The sequence below is a fragment of the Bactrocera dorsalis genome, chromosome 1 (genome assembly GCF_023373825.1).
Source record: "Bactrocera dorsalis isolate Fly_Bdor chromosome 1, ASM2337382v1, whole genome shotgun sequence".
Taxonomy (NCBI): Eukaryota; Metazoa; Arthropoda; class Insecta; order Diptera; family Tephritidae; genus Bactrocera; species Bactrocera dorsalis.
This window is the reverse complement of record NC_064303.1, coordinates 47,228,523-47,250,508: the sequence shown is the minus strand read 5'-3', so window position 1 is coordinate 47,250,508 and position 21,986 is coordinate 47,228,523. Positions and strand designations below refer to the sequence as shown.

The window sequence follows — 21,986 nt, the reverse complement described above, 5'->3', positions numbered from 1 at the left end:
ATAAAAAGTGGAGCGAAAAAGGAATCCAGAGTATACTGGATTTCTTGCAGGAAGCTCCAGAAATAAAAGTGAAATTTGTGCTATGTGCGGCATATAAATATTTCCTAGCTTTAATGTCCATAATTTCTTCAGCAGCTTCATCAAATAAAGCGTCAGTTAATTTTTCCCTAAACAATTTTTCGGCATACTTTCCAATTTGTGCGAAAATTTTGTTTACAAACAAGCAAGGGTTGCACAGAAACCACAAAAAATACGTTCTTTGTTGATGGTATATATTTGCAATTGCATAATTTTGCAAACTCAGATGCACAAGATTCTGAATAGCTCTAGTGTATAAATGTGCATATACAGTGAAAAACGGGATTTAATGTTCTATCCCGAACTCTGAGATAAATTGAGTATAGACGTATAGAGTAAGTTTTCCAGATTAAAAATAAGGTATTGCTTTGGTCCTACAGAAGATCCTACGGAGGTTTTTTTTGCAAAATAACCGTTGATTTTGGAATCCATGTATATACATACATCTTTATCTGCTGAACCGATTTGGCCGAAAATTTGTGAAGAGGTAACTTTGAGCAAGGGGCGAAACAAACTGGTACTCCAATTTTATACTCTCGCAACAAAGTTGCTAAGGGGAGTATTATAGTTTTGTTCACATAACGGTTGTTTGTAAGTCCTAAAACTATAAGAGTCAGATATAGGGTTATATATACCAAAGTGATCAGGGTGTCGAGTAGAGTTGAAATCCGAATGTCTGTCTGTCCTTCCGTCCGTCTGTGCAAGTTGTAACTTGAGTAAAAAATGAGATACCATGATGATACACGTATTTCTTGGCACCATAAGAAGGTTAAATTCGAAGATGGGCAAAATCGGCACACTGCCACGCCCACAAAATGGCGAAAACCGAAAACCTTTAAAGTTTCATAACTAAGCCATAAACAAAGGTATTAAAGTGAAATTTGGCACAAAGGATCGCATTAGGGAGGGGCATATTTGGACGTAATTTTTTTGGAAAAGTGGGCGTAGCCCCGCCCCCTACTAAGTTTATTGTACATATCTCGGAAACTACTATAGTTATGTCAACCAAACTCTATAGAGTCGTTTCCTTCAGGCATTTCCATATATAGTTCAAAAATGGAAGAAATCGGATAATAACCACGCCCACCTCCCATACAAAGGTTATGTTGAAAATCACTAAAAGTGCGTTAACCGACTAACAAAAAACGTCAGAAACACTAAATTAGAAATGGCAGAAGGAAGCTGCAGGCACAGGCATTTTTAAAAATTGAAAATGGGCGTGGCGTCGCCCACTTACTGACCAAAAACCATATCTCGGGAACTACTAATCGTATTAATTTTACAGCAAGATAAAAAAATATGTAAATGACGGATATTTAAATCTCTATTATCACTTTATCATGCGAGAGTATAAAATGTTCGGTGACACCCGAACTTAGCCCTTCCTTACTTGTATATATCTGTATTGCTTCCATTCGCAACAGTACATATAAAAAAAATAACTTTCAGAAAAAACCGGAAACATTTATACAATATAATAGTATGCAACATTTAATTAGATTTATCTTTGAAACATATTTAAACTATACTCTTTAATTTATTTTTTTCATAACACCTAATACATTTATTTTCATTTCTTTTAGATTACAACTCGGAACACCGGAATAAGTATAACAACAAAACTCATTATATTTAAGTGTATATTGCTAAGTGTTTATATATTTATTATTTTTATTACACACATAAATATCAGTAGAAAGACATTCTCCAATCTTTTAAGTAAAGAGAAAACGGTATTTGCAGCTGCGGTGGCCAAATTCCGTAAACTTAACGATGTTTCTCAAGAAATTGGAAATATGTCAAGTAGTAACAAGTATTTTGGACGACATGGCTAATAATAGTAACGAGGCTGTCCGTGTAAGTTGAAGATAACAGTGATTCTGAAATTCATTATCTTTTTGAATGAGAAGACGAGAGTACGGACCTACCTGAAAATAAAAACTTGGAACTTAATGCACGGGCAATTAGGAATAGTGTAATTCATATCACTCTGTCCGACTTACTGGTGAGTTTGAAAAAAATATGTGTAAATGGTTTACTCTTATCTGCAAAAACTCTCCTAAGTACAAAAAAATGAAGTGGAAATAGATGACATACCAGGAAGAAAGTTTTTGTATTTGGGCTTTCAAAACCATTTTCAATTAAAAGATCTGAAATTTTAGAAATTTTTCAAAATTGTCTAAAAGTTATGTGGCCGATAATGGGATCAATTGTCAATTTTCCGAAAATTTGTTCGTTTTAATTGCTTGTTTTCACGGAAAAAGGAAATCTGGTAATCCAGATGATTTTCTCCGAAAATTTTGTGATGAGGTAGTATATTTACAAACACATGGACTGATAGTAGGACTAAACAGGTAATAAAAGATTTCAATGTAAGCCTTTCACGTATTATTCACCTTTTCGTGCCTTCGTTACAGGTGCTTTGTCTCAAACGGGGAACTTCGTTGTACTCTAGCCAGTATGTAAAAGTAGAGTTAGTTTAGGAACAGACAAAGATATAGCTCATACTGACAAAATGTTTAAAAACAGACGAATTTGCAAATTTTGGCATGATTTCGCAGTTTCCTTTGAAACCCATGCACTTGCTGTACTTGTATTTCTTCTTCTTAATTGGCATAGACACCGCTTACGCGATTATAGCCGAGTTAACAACAACGCGCCAGTCATTTCTTCTTTTCGCTACGTGGCGTCAATTGGATATTCCAAGCGTAGCCAGGTTCTTCCCCACTTGGTCCTTCCAATGGAGTGGATGGCGTCAAATACTTTCAAAGCTGGAGTATTTTCGTTCATTCGAACAACATGACCTAGCCAGCGTAGCCGCTGTCTTTTAATTCGCTGAACTATGTCAATGTCGTCGTATATCTCATATATCGGACAACGTTCCATTGAATGCGATATTCGCCGTGCCCAACGCGCGAAAGACCATAAGTCTTTATCAGAACCTTTCTCTCGAAAACTCGCAACGTCGTCTCATCAGTTGTTGTCATCGTCCAGGCCTCTGCACCATATATCAGGACGGGAATTATGAGCGACTTATAGAGTTTGGTTTTTGTTTGTCGAGAGAGGACTTTGCTTCTCAATTGCCTACTCAGTCCAAAGTGGCACCTGTTGGCAAGAGCTTTTCTGCTTTGGATTTCCCAGCTGACATTGTTGGTTGTGCTTATACTAGTTCCTAAATAGACGAAATTATCTACAACTTCAAAGTTATGACTATCACAGCGACGTGAGAGTCAAGTCGCCAGTGCGACGACTGTTTGTTTGATGACAGCAGCTGTACACTCTTAAAAAAGATTGTACCTGCTCGATTTAGTTCTGCAGCACGAATCATTTCCTTCAGCAGCAGATGGAGAAAGTCGCACGACTTGTCAGAAACATCGTTTGGTATCGAACGGCTCGGAGAGGTCCTTCCCGATCCTGATGGAGCTTTTGGTGCTGCTCAACGTCAGTTTACACAGCCGTATTAGCTTTGCGGGGATACCAAATTCAGACATCGCGGTATAAAGGCAGCTCCTTTTCGTGCTGTCCAAAGCAGTTCTGAAATCGAAGAAGACGTGGTGTGTGTCGATTCTTCTTTCACGGGTCTTTTCCACGATTTGACGCATGGTGAATATATGGTCAGTTGTTGATTTGCCAGATCTGAAGCCACACTGATAAGGTCCACTCAGTTTGTTAACGGTGGGCTTTAACCTTTCACACAATACGCTCGATAGATCCTTATACGCGATGTTAAGAGGGCTTATCCCAAAGTAGTTGGCGCAGATTGTGGGGTCTCCCTTTTTGTGGATTGGGCAGAGCACACTTTAATTCCAATCGTTGGACATGCTTTCGTCCAACCATATTTTACAAAGATGCTGGTGCATGTTCCTTATCAGTTATTCGCCGCCAGGATTCAATAGCTCGGTCAGCAATCCGTCGGCCCCCGCCACTTTGTTGTTCTTCAGACGAGTAATTGCTATTCGAACTTCTTCATAGTCGGGCAAAAGAACATCTGCTTCATCGTCAATGATTGGGGGATCGGGCTCGACATCTGCTCGTGTTATGCTTTCGCTGTTGTTCAGCAGGTTGGAGAAGTGTTCTCTCCATTATTTTAGTATTCTCTGAGCATCGTACTCTAGATCACCTTTGGAGGTTTTACAAGAGTATGCTTCGGTCTTCAAACCTTCTGTTAGTTCCCGCATCTTTTCGTACCTCGTCAATCTCTTCGTAGTCTCAAATTTCGGCCTCTTTCTTCTTTTGCCTGCAAATGCCCTTAGGCCTTCTTTAACGCAGTATCTATTTCATTCCGCACGTGTTGTGGCCGATTGTAATATTGCGAGGTAGGAAATCTGCTTTCTCTCCACTGCGACACGGCACTCCTCATCGAACCAGCTGCTCTTTTGCATTTTCCGAAAACCAATGGTTTTTGTTGCAGCTATACGCATGGAACTTGAAATGCCGATTTGCTGACGAGCGTTCTCAGAGATCAGCAGTACAAGTCGTTCGTTAGTCTGTTGTGACAGCAGCTTCTCCACACACAGAGGCGGAAGCGCATTTTGGCTGCAACAAGATGGTGGTCCAAGTCTATGTTAGGACCTCGCTGTGTAGGCAGAACTAAAACACCGGAGACGTGCATTCCGTGTATCACAACACGATGGATCTGGTTGGTTGCTTTTCGATCCGGAGACAGCCGGAGATATGCCCGTGTTTTAAAGAGCGACGTATCACCAAAATAGCTCAATCACTTGTTTGAGCTTGTCTAGTTGTTAAATACTTTTAAGATTTTATAACTTATTGTTAGGCTTTTAAATTAAAGAGCACATCCAATAAATGGGAAATATTGTAAATTTCTATGTTGAATATTCAGATATACTTTTTATAATTGATTTAATAGAATTGTTAATAAAAATGGTTTCTTCCGATTCATTTTAGCAGAAATGTGAAATATTTTGCTTGGTTAGGAATGTTAACAACGGAAATTTTATCATTTTGTTTGGCTACGTTAACACAGGTAACCCATGTTAATCTTAACAAACAACATGTTACAAGAAGTAAATAGAAAATTTTTGTAAAAAAATTTTCATTAAGAAAAGTGAAGATGAGATCATTGGTAAACCCCACAGATACGTTGGATAACTTAACAAATACAAGAAAATGTAATTCATGTCATTTTAGATACATATTTGCAAATTTGGAAGGAAAATTCTCAAGCCGGATCCAATCATTATTCCGTTCTTATGAAAATTTAAATCATCTTAAATACCAAGAGTTTTAGATTATCTAATTCGAACTATTATTGTTAAATTAGCTAATATATGTATGTACATGTGGTGTGAATATTAAGAATTAGTAAATTAATGTATTTGAAGGATGGAGTCATATGAAGAAGTTTACGCAAGTGAGGATTGCCATTCACTTGGGAGTGGCCAGAAATGCCCGGTCCCTTAATTGGGAAGGTGCCGCTGCCCAGGTGGTTGATGTTGTCGTTGGAGTGAAGCCTGATATCACCAAAAAATGCGATGGATGAAACAAGGACTGAGGCGAGTAGGTCTTTGTTTTTTTGCATTTACTACAGTGGCCATATAAAGGAGCGCAAGTTTGGTGTGCGATTCGTAGTAGAAGAGAGAGAGTACCGTCGCCGAGTACTATCATTCAGTCTGGTGGATGAACGTCTAGCCACAATTCGCATCAAAGTGAACATATCGCTGATTTGCGCCCACGCCCGAAGGAAGAGAAGGACGTGACCAAAGATGCCTTCTATGAACGCTTGGAGCGTACCTGTGAGAACTGCTCCCGTCACGATGTCAAAATCGTGCTTGAAGGCCTTAACGCGCAACAGTCGGTAAATTCAGCCTCCACGACGAAACATCCCCAAATGAGTTGAGGCTGATCGGCTTCGCCGGAGCCCGAAATATGGTTATCTGCAGTACTAGATTCCAGCATAGGAAAATTCATCAAGTTACCTGGCTGTCTCCGGATCGAAATACCACCAACCAGATCGATCATGTTGTGATAGACCGAAGACACGTCTCCAGTGTTATATACGTGCGTACGCTCCAAGGTCCTAACATTGACTCGGACCACTATCTTGTTGCAGCTAAGATTCGCACGCGCCTCTGTGCAGCAAAGAACGCACGTCAACAAACACAAAGAAAGTTCGACGTTCAGAAGCTGCCAAGATTCACACCCGTCTTTGTTCACCAAATAACGCACGTCAACAAACACAAGGAAGATTCGAAGTCGAGAAGCTGTAATCACAGCAGCTAGCTGAACCATTTTCTACTCGACTTGCATTCCTACTCTCTGAAAGTAATCGTCAAAAACTCGGTATAAGAGAACTGTCGGACGGCATTTCAAGCTCCTTACATACAGCTGCATCAGAAATCATTGGTTTTACAAAAATGCAAAAAACAGCTGGTACGATGAGGAGTGCCGAGTCACAGCGGAGAGATAACAGATTGTATACCGAGCAAAGTTACGACAACACGTTCGGGATAAAATTGATGCCGAGAGTTGAAGAGGGAAGCGTAACGCATTTGCAGACAGAAAGAGAAAGAGGCCGAAGTGCTTGACAAGCTGGGCTACAGGGGTATTGGTCGAAAATTCTACGAGAAAGTCTTTTATAAGAGCGTACAGCTGTTGGCGTATGCCGATAATATTGATATCATCGGCCTCAACACCCGCACCATTAGCTTTGCTTTCTCCAGACTGGACAAGGAAGCAAAGCAAATTGGTTTTGCAGTAAACGAGGGCAAAACGGAATATCTCCTGTCATCAAACAAACAGTCGCCGCACTCGCGACTTGGCTCTCACGTCACTGTTGACAGTCATAACTTTGAAGTTGTAGATAATTTCGCCTATTTAGGAACCAGTATAAACACCACCAACAATATCAGCCTGGAAATCCAACGCACGATAACTATCCAAACTTTAAGAACCTAGCATTTTTAAAGAGTTAGAATTAGAGTTAGTTAGAGTTCTTTAAAATTAGTTATTATTAGTGTCATTGGTAAACAACCAGTTTAATTAAAAAAAGATAATATTCAAAATGAAAGTAAACACACGTGACAGGATGTTTATATAATTAACATATTTTTTACCTTTTTTGTTGGTTACATTTTATAATTAATAATAATATTAGAATTAACAGATACATATTCGGCATAACACATACGCCAGAGAAATTAAATATTACCTGCAAAATGGTTTGGGAGACTTTTATGCGAGTCGGTGTGAAAATTGGACAGTGAGGAAGATACCGCGCACTTTTTAGCGCTGTAATTAATGTAAAAGTACTTTAATTTATAGTTTTTATTAACATGTGTTGGTGTAAGTTAACGGTAGGTTAGGTTAGATGGCTGATCAAAGGTTTCACGACGACTGCTATATGTAGTCCTTTGTGATGCCACAGAAAGAAAAACTTCTGTTTTCGAACCATAAAATAGCAAAATGCTTAGTAGGTAATACAAATTTTCAGAGGCGTTCAATTTCACCCGCCAGCCCGATGAGATGTCTGAAATTCTGCGCTCCCAAGTGTTTAAGTTTTTCCTCCTAACGCGGAACTATCAAGAAGGAAGAGTTGAATTCCACATCATCTTCTTTTATGCAGCTTCTGCAGATGGTATCTGGTAGGATTTTCAGCCTTATCGCGGGGTCGCCAATAGGCCAATGGCCCGTCAAAAGCCCCAAAACTAGGGTAAGGCTAGCCTTAGTGAGAGCAAAGAGATCACTAGATCTCTTGCGATTGATCTTAGGCCAATAGGCTTTTGCGACAGCGCATATACCGAAGATGTTCCATCGCTGACCAAATTTCCGCGAAGCCCAGTTATTTAGTAGTAGAACACAAGAGATACGGCAGCACCGATCCGCTCCCATTCTTCCGATAGCGGTTTTATGGTGCCTTGTCTTGCTAGTTCATCAGCTTTACAGTTACTTGTTATTCTGGGGTCTAGCATCCATACCACTCTTATTAGAAAGACACTCGATGCTATTGATAGCGATGCTGATGAACGTCGCTCGTTGAACAATCTCGAGTTTCTTAGCAAGTGTGGTCTTTTCTAGAGCCCTCAAACACATAAAGACTGCATAATGGTCTTGACCACTTTCGGTGAGAGACCCCACCTTTTGCCAATGGCTCCTCTACAGCAGTGCAGGGTAATTAATGCCTTTTTGGCTCTCTCTTCGATATTCGTCGAACACGTGCGTTTCCCCATTCCGTTTCAATTACTCTGTCGCACACAATACTGAAAATTAGTTGTTTGAGGTATGATTCAACCCCAAAACCGTCCAGAGCAGTTTGTATATCAAAGAAGGTCACAACAGCAAATTCCTTTTTTCCTTTTGCAGGTTGGATTATTGTTACCCATCGATTTTTAAAAATGAGATCCGCGTACGAGAAGCGATTTGAAGCTGTATTTCTTTGTCTACACCCTATAGGGCCGAAAATGTCACGTTTAGCTGCAGCAAAATATATGAAGAAGTCGAAGTCATTCGTAACGAAGTGGACGAAGCCGGGCTTATCGTTGTGTAAAGCTAAAGAAGTTGTAGTGAAAAGTGTTGTTAAAATATCGGTAGAGGCGATTCGAAAACGTTTAGGCGCTAACGACGTCAAATACCGCAGCTCTCTTAAAAACCGTTGCTCTCATCATCACACGTTGAAAAAAGACTCGCCTGGGCCCGCGCCAATTCAGAACTGAATTGGAATAATGTAATATTCACGGATGAATCTTCATTTTGGGCAAATAGTAACATAAATCGATCTTGGTGTACCGCTAACAAACGATTGCTCCAACGAACTGTTAAACACCCAGTGAGGGTCCATGTTTGGGGATGTTGCTCAGAAAAAGGATTTGGACGCCTTTTCGTTTACCAGCAACTTTAATGCGGTTTTGATGAACAAAATTTATCAAACAGCTTTATTACCATCAGCTGCGAAGATGTTCGGGAGAAGAGGACACTCTTGGATTTTGCAAGAAGACAATGACCCCAAACATCGCAGTCGAATGTGTGCAGAGTGGAAACAGCAAAATGGTTTTGAGGTGTTAGATTGGCCTTTACAGTCGCCTGATGCCAATCCGATAGGAAATGTATGGGCAATAGTAAAGCATAAACTCAGGAGAAAAACGATATGGACAGCAAAACAGTTGTCAAGACAAATTCGGCTGATTTGGAAACGATTGCCTCGGCAACTTGCTCAGAACTTAGTACAAAGTATGAGTCGGAGGTGTGAGGTCATAATAGCGAATGGTGGTGACTATACATGTTATTAAAAGTATTGCGTACAATAAATATTATAAACGTGTAAAATGTTGTTTATTTGAAACGAATCGGACAAATAAATTCCAAGTTATGGCGATCACGCTTCTACTAGACAGACTGTACATAGTTTTTCATTTTTCAATAGGTGCAAGACATAAGTAATTACATTTTGTTATCTTAGAATATAATACTATCTTTCCATGTTTGTATGCAAGTGGGTATATATTGAACAAGTTTCATTTTATTTTTAATATTGGATATTTATATACAGTTACAATTGAGTGGTTAAGGTAGCAGACTTGAATGTCAGAGTATTCTAATATATTTATTATAGGTGAGTATAATGCTCCATTGGATACTATTTGTTAAATATCCTTATAGTTTAGAGTTCCTGCGTAAAAGTTGCCATTTTAAGCAAAATTAATTTTATTAGCGACTGAGGATAGTTCGTTGTATATTTCGGTCATCACCAAATCATCTGTTATAGTTTTAGGATTGAGGGTCTCTTAAATACTTTCAAACTGTGAATTCATTTTCTTTTGTTTGTTATCAGCATACTTAATCCTGTCTTAATTTCGATTAAGTCGTCGTGATCAGCTGTACCTGTAATAATTTAAGTGAAGTAATGTAAGTAATTGTGACTTCTTCTTCCTCTTTACTGTCGTAGTATAGACCAGTTAACAACAAGAGATTCCAAGCGAAACCAGGTCCTTCTCCACCTGGTCTTTCCAACGGAGTGGAGGTCGTCCTCTTCCTTTGCTTCTCCCAGCAGGTTCTCAGCCCGAAGTAGCACCTGTTGGCAAAAGTTATACTTTTAGTCGCAGCATTTTTTCGTAGAATTTTCGAGCATTACCCTTATCAGCCTGCTAATCAAGCTCTTCATACTCACCCATCCCGGCCTCTCTTTTCTGTCTGCAAATGCGTCTCATCATTTTTTCACCGCTGAGACAAAGCACTACTCATCATACCAGCTGTTCTTTTGCATTTCCCGAAAACCAATGGCTTCATTTGCAGCTGGACGTAAGGAGCTTGAAATGCCGTTCCACTGTATTATTACACCGAGTTGCTGATGAGTGCTCTTAGAGAGCGAGAGTGCAAACAGAGTAGAAAATCGTTCGGCTGTCTGTTGTGATGCTGGTTTTCGATGTCGAGCCGTACTTCTGTTTGTTGAATTGCGGTTTTTTCTTCACAGAGGCGGGTGCGTATCTTGGCTGCAACAATGTAGTAGTGGTCCAAGTAGAGATTAGGACCTCGGAGCGTTCGCACGTCTAAAACACTGGAGAACCATAAGATAACCATATTTCGATGCCGGCGAAGCCGATCAGCCTCAACCCATTTGAAGATGTTTCATCGTGGAGGCTGAATTTACCGACTGTTTGCCCACCCTGACGTTAAAGTCGCCAAGCACGATTTTGATATCGTGGCGGGGCAGCTCTCATAGGTGCGCATCAATTGCTCATAGAAGACATCTTTGACATCGTAAGGGTATGGGCGCAAATCAGCGATATGGTGAAGAACTTCGCTTTTATGGGCTGGGACTCTAGCGACTTTGATCAGGGTGCTATGTGTACGCTCAACTTGACCGTTGGTTGTCGAATGAAATGTTGAATATGAAAAAGTATTTTGCAAAGAAATATTCACTAAATTTGTTGCACTGTAATTTACGACTACTTGTTTTCTAAATATATTTAATGGTTGATTTACGCGTTTGAATTTTTTTTGTGTTGATGAACTTTGAGCTGAATGTTGTGAGCTATTTGAAATGTTGACAATCTGTTAGTGGGACAATGCACCAGCAACCATGTTTCGATGCCCCGGTTTATCTACTAATTTAGCGTCATATTTTTCTATTAAGTTTTTTCATCGCTTTAGTTTAGTGTTGGAATTTTTATCCGAAATCGAAAAGATCGAAGAAATCGTTTGATCTGCTATACCATATAGATAATTTGTTAATTTTTGAAGTGACCAAACGATAGCGAGTTAATTCCTTTTCATTCGTGCTGTAATTTTGTTCAGTTTGACTAAGAGTTCTAGATATAAACATGTTCTCTTTATTTTTCTGAGAGAGTACAGTTCTTATTGCAAAGTTACTTGCGTCCATCATTAGTTCAAAAGATGTACTGACATCTGGTTGAAATAATTCAATTTCTGCTTGTAGTGCGTATTTTATTTTTATCAAAGCCTCAAGTGCTGTTTTGTCTAGATTAAGTGAGACCCTTCGCTTTGATTTTTACTTACACCACCATTGTCTCCGCGTAGAAATGTTGTTAGAGGTTTCATTACTGCAGCGAAGTTCTGTATAAATTTCCTGTAATAACTCGCTAGGTTTGAATTTTATTTGAATCTACGCTTATTTTATTATATGTCCGAATTATTCGACTGAATACTAGAAAAAATGCGATGTCTAGTTTGAAATCTTCATATCGGCATTGTGAGGTGCATTTACTATTGTACGAATATGTTCCATGTGTTCCTCGGGTGAGCAGGAATATATGAATACGTCGTCAATATAAACATAAGTGAACTTGCCAACATATGGACGAAATACGCTGAAATATAGAAGACGCGTTCTTTAAACCGAACAGCATCCTAAGGAACTCATGCTTTGTGCCATTCGCACTGAATATAGTTTTTTCTCTATCTGATTTTTTTTATCAAGATTTGGTGAAAACCTGACTCTAAGTCTATCGTTGTGAAAACCTTTGATTTATCAGATTTTAATTTGTCATAGCAACATCTATCAGTGATAGTCTGAGCGTTAAAGTTCTGAAAATCGACTACCATTCGTCTTTTGGGTTTCCCTTCGTTATCGGTACCTATTTTGCAACTGTCCAGATTGGAGAACTGTAAAGCCTTTTGCTAGGTTGAATAATTTGGTTATCTAACAATTTATCTATTTATTGTCTGCAGACGGATACGGATACTGCTTCACCCAAATAGGATCTTCTGATTCTGTCCTAATTGTAGTCGTAAACGCACGGATTTCGTTAGTTTCGTAATTTTTCTTATGATATTTTCAATTTCAGTTTTATACATGTCGTTATAAGTTGTGATATTCACTTTTTGATCGTTAACTACTTGCTTTTTGTATTTATATGAGAGTTTATACTCGAAAATATTAATTTCGGTGTACAAAACCCTAAAACCGTCCTCACCTAGAAGCATGTCGAACTCTTCTAAAGCTTTGGTTTCAAAAAATACTTAATTATGATTGAGTAATGTAATAATTTCTAAGCTTTTTAACTATAACCGGTTTTATGGTTATACATATAAGTTAACAATAGTTAACGCACTGAAGCGCTCATGCTGCCAAAAATTGCAAGGCAAGCAGTCTGCATCGGTCACTTCATGCGCGACCAAATTATGTAAACAAAACAACATGCTGGGTTAGCTGTAGTAATTCGATCAGTTCGATACATGAGCGTGGGAAGTGCCTATGCAAGCAATAACGTCGAGCAAACGGCAGCAGCGACGGCAAAGATAGGAGGTTAGCAATAAGCTTGCAAATAATGAAATAAATCAGTTTTAGTACGAAACTCAACGTGTTAGTATCTTTCTCAAAAATAACTTAACTCTGGATAGTCGACAACACCGTCGCTATCCTAAAGGAGTAATAACAAGAAGATCAGAAATAACTAGTGTGAATATCATCTTCAAGAATAACTTAACTCTGGATAGTCGACAACACCGTCGCTATCCCAAAGGAGTAATAACAAGAAGATTAAAAATAACTGGCGCCCAACCAGAATAAAACCCACGCCGGAAGGAACACCACCTGGAGGCAGAGGAATCAAGACACCTTCTAGAGAAAACCCACGCAGGAAGGAACACCACCTGGAGGCAGAGGAATCAAGACACCTTCTAGAGGAATTGAGACACCAACCGACAAATAATGTAAGTGAAACTTTTTTTCCCTCCGCCTTCTGTTTACATAATCATATCAGTGAAAATTTGACAATTAAGTGTGGTTAGTGTGATTGCAATAAACAATCTGTCTGGAAAAATAAGTGAACGGGCGACAAAATTTATATCAAGCAACTGCATAAACTGCCAGTTAAGATACGTACTAGATATTTGCAATAAACAGGATTGCACTTTGTTCCCCATTTTTGTTTTTTTTGTGCACTTACGTCCGCTACCCGTTCGTGCCATCTTAACTACCTTGCATGAGCAAGCTTGACACTAGTGAACTGTTGGATAGACTTGACAACCAACTCTTGACAAGTAAACGTTTCAGGCGCGAACAAGACATGAACGAACAACAACTGCAGGGCATTATCAATGCGGCCGTTAGCGCTGCACTACAAGTTCAAAGGAAAGACTTTGAAACCAAGCTAGAGCAGCTTACAAACCGGTTTCAGGCCACAACTGTGGCAGCTGCTGACATTAAGACATATGAACCAATAAAGATCATAGACGGGGTAGAATGTCATGAGGGTCTGGATGCAGTTAAATCACTTCCAGAGTTCGATGGCTCACAGGAGCAATATGTCTCCTGGCGGCAGGCAGCTATGGCCGCGTATGATATATTTAAAACCTATGTGGGTAGTTCAAAACACTACCAAGCTGTCCTCATAATTCGCAACAGAATTAGGGGATCGGCTGATGCAGTTTTAGCATCATTCAACACGGTCCTTAATTTCGACGCTATCATTAGCCGTTTAGATTTTACATACTCAGACAAGCGACCATTGCATCTGCTCGAACAAGAGCTAGCAACGCTAAGGCAAGGACAGTTGACTATTATTCAATTTTATGAGGAGGTTGAGAAAAAACTCACACTTCTCACAAATAAAACTACAATGACCTTTGATACTGGCCAGGCACGGTATATGAACGACAAGCATAGGACCGATGCGCTGCGCGTATTCGTCTCTGGGTTAAGGAGAAACCTCACGGATGTTCTTTTTGCCGCCCAGCCCAAAGATTTGCCCTCGGCTCTTGCAATGGCCCAGGAGATAGAAGGAAATCATGATAGACACGCATTTGCGGCCCAGTTTGCAAGATCGTTAGAGGAAAAAAACCTCAGGCAACATCAAAATCGATCTTATCAGAAGCAGTCCGACATTCAGTACAGGACTGGAAAAAACCCTTATTTCACCAGGGAGCAAGGAGCTCGCCCTCCAAAGCGCGACCAAGTTGAAAAAATGGAAGTCGACCCATCCTCGAGGTTCCGTCAGAGCACTAACTTTACAAACCAGAACAACCAAATTACCCATAACTCAAGCTTACCTATAGCACATCCCTCTGGCAACAGTCAACCACAAGGTGCGTTCAAGAGACCTGCGAATTCTCAAAGGACGTCGGACTACAGACGCCAGAGGATTAACCATTTGACAGAAGAAAGAGACAAAGCGTACGAAAAGCAATATGATCAAGCCGCTTATGATGCAGCGGCAGAAATAGAGGCTGAAAATGAAACTGAGTATGAAGAAGATGCGCTTAATTTTTTGGCGGAGAGTCCCTGCTCCCGTTTATCCAACGAACAGTAGCAGGGAAATCGTTAAAATTCTTAATTGACACCGGGGCGTCAAAAAGTTATATTAAACCTAACATAAGCCCTTTATCCTCTGTCCCAGTACAGACCCCGTTTGTGGTTAAATCAATTCACGGATTTAACAGAATTGGGAGCAAAAGCTTCATTATGATGTTTGGCATAAATAGCCCTTTTTTTCATTTACCCGGTCTCACAACTTTTGACGGCATAATTGGACTCGACCTATTGACACAGGCGGAAGCAACTATTGATCTCGCGTCAGAACTGATCCACTTTAAGGGAGGATCTGAAACTCTGAGATTCCACAAATGTGCTCAAGTCAATTTCACAAAAATTGAAGACATAGAAGTTCCAGCTAACGTCCGTGCAGATTTTCTACAAATGATGACAAAGCATATGAAAGCATTTGCCGACTCGAGCAAGTTACTCCCGTTTAATACCAATGTTGTTGCCACCATTCGCACGGAGGATAATGAGCCAGTCTACTCCAAAATGTACCCATTCCCCATGGGAGCTGCTGACTTTGTGAGCCAAGAAATCAAGGATCTACTTAAAAATGGCATCATTCGACCATCTAGGTCTCCATATAACAACCCCATATGGGTTGTCGGAAAAAAGGGCACAGACCTCACAGGAGCGCCTAATAAGCGGTTGGTGGTAGATTTCCGAAAATTAAACTCCAAAACCATCGCGGACAAGTACCCAATGCCGAGTATCAGTATGATACTTTCAAACCTGGGAAAGGCCAAGTATTTCACCACCCTGGACTTGAAATCTGGATACCATCAAATTATGTTAGCAGAACACGATAGGGAAAAGACTTCCTTTTCAGTAAATGGAGGAAAGTATGAATTCTGCCGTTTGCCCTTTGGGCTAAAGAATGCTTCTAGCATTTTCCAGAGGGCCATAGATGATGTCCTGCGCGATATGATTGGTAAAACCTGCTATGTTTACGTCGATGATGTTATAGTGTTTTCCGAAAACGAAGAAGACCACGTACAACACGTTGGACAGGTACTAAAGAGCCTTTATGATGCCAATATGAGGGTGTCTAAGGAGAAATCACAGTTTTTTAAAGAAAGCGTAGAGTTTCTGGGATTTGTTGTTACGAAAGAGGGGACAAAAACTAGCCCAGACAAGGTCAGAGCAATCAGAGACTTTAAGCAACCAAGCAACTTGTTCGAGCTGAGATCCTTTATTGGTCTGGCGAGTTACTATAGGTGCTTTATAAAGGACTTCGCAGCAATAGCAAGACCCTTAACAAGCTTGTTAAAAGGGGAGAGCGGAAGAGTTAGCAAGTTCCGTTCAAAAACCATCCCGGTATCCTTTGATGAAATCCAGAAGACTGCGTTTGATAAGCTTAGAAATATTCTTGCTTCCGAAGATGTTATTCTTCATTACCCAGATTTTTCAAAACCATTCGACTTGACTACTGATGCCTCCTCAAGTGGCATAGGTGCAGTACTATCTCAGGGAAATAGACCCATAACAATGATCTCGAGGACGCTGAAGGATAGGGAGATAAACTACGCGACAAACGAAAGGGAACTATTAGCTATCGTTTGGGCCTTGGACAGCCTCCGGCACTACATTTACGGTAAGAGTGACATACGAATCTATACAGATCATCAACCTCTAGTTTTCGCGGTCTCGGATAGGAACCCAAATTCCAAGATAAAACGTTGGAAAGCGCGAATTGAAGAGAGTGGCGCAAAGGTATTTTACAAACCTGGGAAAGAAAACTACGTTGCAGACGCATTATCGCGTCAAAGTATTAACGTTTTACAGGAATCAGTACAGTCCGATGCAGCGACAGCACACAGTGAAGTATCTTTAACTCATGTGATTGAGACTATCGATAAGCCCCTGAATTGCTTCAGGAATCAGATAGTTATAGAAGAGTCTTCTACCCCCACAAAACGGACATTTATCTTGTTTGGCACAAAGACTCGTCATCAGATCATCTTTAACGACTGGCTTAAATTGCTAGCAGAAGTGAAAGAAGTCGTAAAGCCGGACGTAGTAAATGCTTTACACTGCGACCTGCACGTTTTGGCACGCATTCAGGATGACTTGGTCAGAGTTTTCCCTGCCACCAAATTCTGGCACTGCAAGAACATGGTAACAGATGTTGTTAACAAAGACGAGCAAAAGGAGATAGTAACGATGGAGCATAATAGGGCACATAGAGCCGCTCAGGAGAATGTAAAGCAGATTCTTCTCGATTATTATTTCCCAAAAATGGGAAAAATTGCGTCAGAAATTGTTGTAAACTGCAAAGTGTGTGGAAAGGCGAAGTATGATAGGCATCCAAAGAAGCAAGAGATGGGTGTTACGCCTATACCTTCCCGTGTAGGAGAATTGATCCACATTGACATTTTTTCAACTGCAGGAAAACACTTTTTAACAGCCCTAGACAAGGATGGAGTCATGTGTAGAAGTTCACGCAAGTGAGGAAAGTTCTCTGATCGCCATTCACTTGGGAGTGGCCAGAAACGATTCTTTTACATATGACTCAAGCAGCTCACGACTTCCGGTCTTTGACCAAGTATCCTCTGGGTAGCCTAAGAACATCCGTTTGAAGGCGAGCTAACGTGAGAAGGCGAAACATCCCCTGCATAGGGTTGTGCGCTGGGTTTGGGACCCGCCACGTAAAAAAACACCCCCAATGAAAAAGCAAACACAGCCTCGGATGAGAGACCCCCCTTTTGATGACGACCATGGCAAACGAAATAAGGACTATGATTTGAGGGCATGCACCTGGAATGTCCGGTCCCTTAATTGGGAAGGTGCCGCTGCCCAGCTGGTAGATGTCCTCGTAAAGATAAAGGCTGACATCACCGCCGTCCAAGAAATGCGATGGACGGGACAAGGACAGAGACGAGTAGGTCCTTGTGACATTTACTACAGTGGCCATATAAAGGAGCGAAAGTTTGGTGTTGGATTCGTGGTGGGAGAGAGACTCCGTCGCCGAGTACTATCATTCACTCCGGAGAATGAACGTCTAGCCACAATCCGCATCAAAGCGAGGTTCTTCAACATATCGCTGATTTGCGCCCACGCCCCGACAGAAGAGAAGGACGATGTGACCAAAGATGCTTTTTATGAGTGCTTGGAGCGCACTTATGAGAGATGCCCCCGCCACGATGTCAAAATCGTGCTTGGCGACTTCAACGCCAGGATGGGCAAAGAAGGTATCTTTGGCACTACGGTCGGTAAATTCAGCCTCCACGAGGAAACATCCCCAAATGGGTTGAGGCTGATCGACTTCGCCGGGGCCCGAAATATGGTTATTTGTAGTACTAGATTCCAGCATAAGAAGATACATCAAGCTACCTGGCTGTCTCCGGATCGAAAAACCACCAACCAGATCGATCATGTTGTGATAGACGGAAGACACGTCTCCAGTGTTTTAGATGTGCGTGCGCTCCGAGGTCCTAACATCGACTCGGACCACTATCTTGTTGCAGCCAAGATTCGCACCCGCCTCTGTGCAGCAAAAAACGCACGCCAACAAACACAAGGAAGGTTCGACGTCGAGAAGCTGCAATCACAACAGACAGCCGAACGATTTTCTACTCGGCTTGCACTCCTGCTCTCTGAGAGCACTCGTCAACAACTCGGTATAAGGGAACTGTGGGGCGGCATTTCAAACTCCTTACGTACAGCTGCAACCGAAACCATTGGTTTTCGGAAAGTGCAAAAGAACAGCTGGTACGATGAGGAGTGCCGTGTCGCAGCGGAGAGAAAACAGGCTGCCTACCTCGCAACGTTACGATCGACCACAACACGTGCGGGATGGGATAGATACCGAGAGTTGAAGAGGGAAGCGAGACGCATTTGCAGACAGAAGAAGAAAGAGGCCGAAATGCGTGAGTACGAACAGCTTGATAAGCTGGCCGACAGGGGTAATGCTCGAAAATTCTACGAAAAAATGCGGCGACTTACAGAAGGTTTCAAGACCGGAGCATACTCCTGTAGAACCCCCAAAGATGATCTAGCCACCGATGCCCAGAGCATACTTAGATTATGGAGGGAACACTTCTCCAGCCTGCTGAATGGCAGTGAACACATAGCACCAGGAGAAGGCGAACCCGATACCCCAATCGATGACGATGGAGCAGACGTTCCATTGCCCGACCATGACGAAGTTCGAATAGCAGTTGCCCGCCTGAAGAACAACAAAGCGGCAGGGGCAGACGGATTGCCGGCCGAGCTATTCAAACACGGCGGCGAAGAACTGATAAGGAGCATGCATCAGCTTCTTTGCAAAATATGGTCGGATGAGAGCATGCCCAACGATTGGAATTTAAGTGTGCTATGCCCAATCCATAAAAAAGGAGACCCCACAATCTGCGCCAACTACCGTGGGATTAGCCTCCTCAACATCGCGTACAAGGTTCTATCGAGCGTATTGTGTGAAAGATTAAAGCCCACCGTCAACAAACTGATTGGACCTTATCAGTGTGGCTTCAGACCTGGAAAATCAACAACCGACCAGATATTCACCATGCGCCAAATCTTGGAAAAGACCCGTGAAAGGAGAATCGACACTCACCACCTATTCGTCGATTTCAAAGCTGCTTTCGATAGCACGAAAAGGAGCTGCCTTTATGCCGCAATGTCTGAATTTGGTATCCCCGCAAAACTAATACGGCTGTGTAAACTGACGTTGAGCGGGACCAAAAGCTCCGTCAGGATCGGGAAGGACCTCTCCGAGCCGTTCGATACCAAACGAGGTTTCAGACAAGGCGACTCCCTATCGTGCGACTTTTTCAATCTGCTGCTGGAGAAAATTATTAGAGCTGCAGAACTGAACCGAGCAGGTACAATCTTTTATAAGAGTGTACAGCTGCTGGCGTATGCCGATGATATTGATATCATCGGTCTCAACACCCGCGCCGTTAGTTCTGCTTTCTCCAGACTGAACAAGGAAGCAACGCAAATGGGTCTGGCAGTGAACGAGGGCAAGACGAAATATCTCCTGTCATCAAACAAACAGTCGTCGCACTCGCGACTTGGCACTCACGTCACTGTTGACAGTCATAACTTTGAAGTTGTAGATAATTTCGTCTATTTAGGAACCAGTATTAACACCACCAACAATGTCAGCCTAGAAATCCAACGCAGGATTACTCTTGCCAACAGGTGCTACTTCGGACTGAGTAGGCAATTGAAAAGTAAAGTCCTCTCTCGACGAACAAAAACCAAACTCTATAAGTCGCTCATAATTCCCGTCCTGCTATATGGTGCAGAGGCTTGGACGATGACAACAACCGATGAGTCGACGTTGCGAGTTTTCGAGAGAAAAGTTCTGCGGAAGATTTATGGTCCTTTGCGCGTTGGCCACGGCGAATACCGCATCCGATGGAACGATGAGCTGTACGAGATATACGACGACATTGACATAGTTCAGCGAATTAAAAGACAGCGGCTACGCTGGCTAGGTCATGTTGTCCGGATGGATGAAAACACTCCAGCTCTGAAAGTATTCGACGCAGTACCCGCCGCGGGAAGCAGAGGAAGAGGAAGACCTCCACTCCGGTGGAAGGACCAAGTAGAGAAGGACCTGGCCTCGCTTGGAATATCCAATTGGCGCCACGTAGCGAAGAGAAGAAACGATTGGCGCGCTGTTGTTGACTCGGCTATAATCGCGTAAGCGGTGTCTACGCCAGTAAAGAAGAAGAAGAAGACAAGTTCTCCAAGTTTGCCTTGGTTCAGCCAGTGGCGTCACGCACTATCGCAGACGTAAAAGCGGGCATTTTACAAATCATTAACATTTTTCCTAAAATAGAAACTGTGTACTGTGACAACGAACCTTCATTTAATTCAGATACAATTCGATCGTTGCTGAAAAACCAATACGACATCAACATAGTGAATGCGCCACCGTTGCACAGTACGTCAAACGGGCAAGTGGAAAGATTCCACAGCACCCTCGTGGAAATTGCCAGATGTCTAAAACTGCAAAGGCAGATACAAGACGTAGTTGAACTTTTTCTTCAGGCCGCCGTGGAATATAATAGAACGTTCCATTCAGTGACGGGCATGAAGCCGATTGAGGTGATCCATGCCAACTTAAACATGCTCCCGGATATTGCTACCAGACTAGAGAAAGCCCAACAAGAACAGTTGGAGCGGAGTAATGCCCACCGCCAAAATAGAATCTTCGAAGTTGGAGAAAAGGTCCTGGTAAAGTCCAACAAGAGACTAGGCGACAAGGTCACTCCACTGTACGTCGAGGAAAGGATAGACGCTGATCTAGGAACAACCGTTCTTATTAAAGGGAGGGTGGTCCACAAGGACAACCTCAAGTGAAACTCCTGACATAATACCTTTTTTTTTCATTGTTTTTATTTTGAATTTCAGGCATACTCCCATCTTCGCACTTTTGACTTGGGCTGCGCTGACGGCTTCCAAATTTACGGACTACTCGCACGCGGACTACATACCGATCCTGGACGGCACTGCAATAATTTGGAACGAGACGAGGTACGTAAGGCATATATCAAATTTAACGGAATATGGACAATACATTCAAGAAACCACAGACTTGATTAGCGTCTTCCCACAATCACACATGAGGAAGATCCTAGAAGTAGACACCAGGCACTTACTTACTTTATTAGGGACACTAGGAGTACACCATAGGCATGCTCGGAGCCTAAACTTTTTGGGGTCCGCCCTGAAGGTAATAGCCGGCACGCCTGACTTCAATGACTTACTACAAACAAGACTAACGGAGCAAGAGCTAATACAGTCCAACAATAGACAGATCGTCATTAATTCCAGAACTCAGGAACAGATTAACGCCCTCACGAATACGGTCAATAAAATTCTCAGTGTAAAAAAAAGGGAAGAAATAGATTCATCGCACCTCTATGAAACGCTGTTGGCTAGAAAGAGAATTTTAACACTAGAGATTCAAAATTTAATAATTGCAATCACACTGGCTAAATTTAATGTAATAAACCCTGCTATTATTGACGCAGATGACTTGGAGGCGGTTATGAAGGAGAGTTTCACAGGAGTTACAATAACCCAATTGTTTAGCATAGCTAGAGTTAAGGTTTTAGCAAGCAAAGAAATTGTAACCTTTATTATCGGTTTTCCTAGACCTAAGTTATTATGTAAGAAGATTACTATTTTTCCCGTATCGCATGCTGGCCGTATATCG

General features: G+C 41.7%; 1 protein-coding gene across 1 annotated transcript in view; it reads right to left on the bottom strand.

The window, feature by feature from the left end:
* LOC125775367 (uncharacterized) overlaps window positions 1-20,570 on the bottom strand; it is a 915,975-nt gene extending 895,405 nt beyond the window's left edge. The window contains exon 1 of the mRNA XM_049445886.1: window positions 20,379-20,570. The gene's annotated coding sequence lies outside the window, so the exon portion shown is untranslated. The remainder of the gene's footprint in view (window positions 1-20,378) is intronic.
* Window positions 20,571-21,986: the final 1,416 nt, after the last annotated feature.